Below are 1387 nucleotides of genomic sequence, written 5' to 3'. Positions count from 1 at the left end.
GGGGGGGGGGGGGGTAACCCACCCCCCTATTTCCCTACTGTGATACAAATCTTGAGCCCTTGATCCAGCAAATTCAAACATGCAAAACATGCAAAAACAAATCATGCAAAAACAGATCCCCCCCCCTCAGTCGGAATAGGGTTAAGTGCCAAAATAGTAGCTCCTACCTCTTTTCTCAGTTTTTTCCTTTCCTCATTCAAAATATATTTCTGGTTTGCATCAAACTTTTAAACTCTAAAATTTACAATTTTTAAGTAAAGAAAAATCCTAAAAAATAAGTAAAAATACGTAAAATAAAAAAACTAAAAACTTTTGAAAATTTATTGGTATGAAATTTACGAAAATATACGTGTTTTTAGGTTTGCATCAAACTTTTAAACTCGAAAAAGAAATACGATTTTTTAAGTAAAGAAAAAACCTAAAAAAACCCCACAATAATACTTAAAATAAAAACCTAAAAACTTTGAAACATTTCATGATGGTATGAAATTTACGAAAATAAACGTATTTTTAGGTTTGCATCAAACTTTCAAACTCTAAAAAAAATACAACTTTATAAGTAAAGAAAACCTAAAAACCTAATCGTATAAATACGTTTCCGGAAAACCAAAGCATTTTAAAAAAATTGCTTGGTATAATAAATACTTAAAAATACGTAAATATACGTAAGTTCTTTACCCAAAAGTTGAGCATACATATTCAATACCTATTAATACGTTTCCATATATACAGACTTTGGAATTTTTAGGTTTTCGGATTAGTAGGGTGTATACAGGTACACCTGCTTTTCTGTGAGGTTGAATCCTGGCAATCGTCACTAGCTCCACCATATACTCCATGGTCACCATAGTCTTCAACATTTTCTCCACCTCCCCCTTCCTCCTTTCTCAGCATTTTTCCTTTCAAGTCAAAAGTTAAAATATTTTTCCATTTTTTACTCCCTTTGACAATTCCACCAATACCGACGTCTGCCCTTTCGAATCTTTCCAACTTCTGCTTCTTTTAACCCCTACCCCCAAGAACAGGCCAATCTCCGGTTTCAGAATTCAACATTTTATCGATTGTTGTGTTCTAAATATGTAATATATGATTAATGAGAAATGGGGACAAAGATATTGCAAATAAAAAAAAATATGAGAGGGAAACATTCTAAAAGAAAGAACTGTAGACTAAAGGGCGGAATAGAAGCTGTATGTATGGGCCAACCAATTCAAAACAACCAACTCTGGTTAGACGAATCCTAACTACATAGTAGATATTTGTATTATCTCGTGCTTTGTAGTTGAATAAAAATATAGAATATAAAGAATATTTTCTATGTCTGTCCTAGAAAACACTTTGGAGACCCCTGACACCTTATTTGGTAATTTCCAGGACTACAGCTATT

At 32.7% G+C, this 1387-nt stretch overlaps 1 long non-coding RNA gene across 1 annotated transcript in view; it reads right to left on the bottom strand.

Moving 5' to 3' along the window:
- LOC111708796 (uncharacterized) overlaps positions 1–1343 on the bottom strand; it is a 2947-nt gene extending 1604 nt beyond the window's left edge. Inside the window, exons 1-2 of the long non-coding RNA XR_002766733.1 lie at positions 782–1343; positions 168–234 (exon numbers count right to left, since the gene is read on the bottom strand). This is a non-coding gene — a long non-coding RNA (uncharacterized LOC111708796). The remainder of the gene's footprint in view (positions 1–167; positions 235–781) is intronic.
- Positions 1344–1387: the final 44 nt, after the last annotated feature.

The sequence above is a fragment of the Eurytemora carolleeae genome, unplaced genomic scaffold, assembly GCF_000591075.1.
Source record: "Eurytemora carolleeae unplaced genomic scaffold, Eaff_2.0 scaffold892, whole genome shotgun sequence".
NCBI classification, from domain to species: domain Eukaryota; kingdom Metazoa; phylum Arthropoda; class Copepoda; order Calanoida; family Temoridae; genus Eurytemora; species Eurytemora carolleeae.
This window is presented reverse-complemented; position numbering and strand designations above follow the sequence as displayed.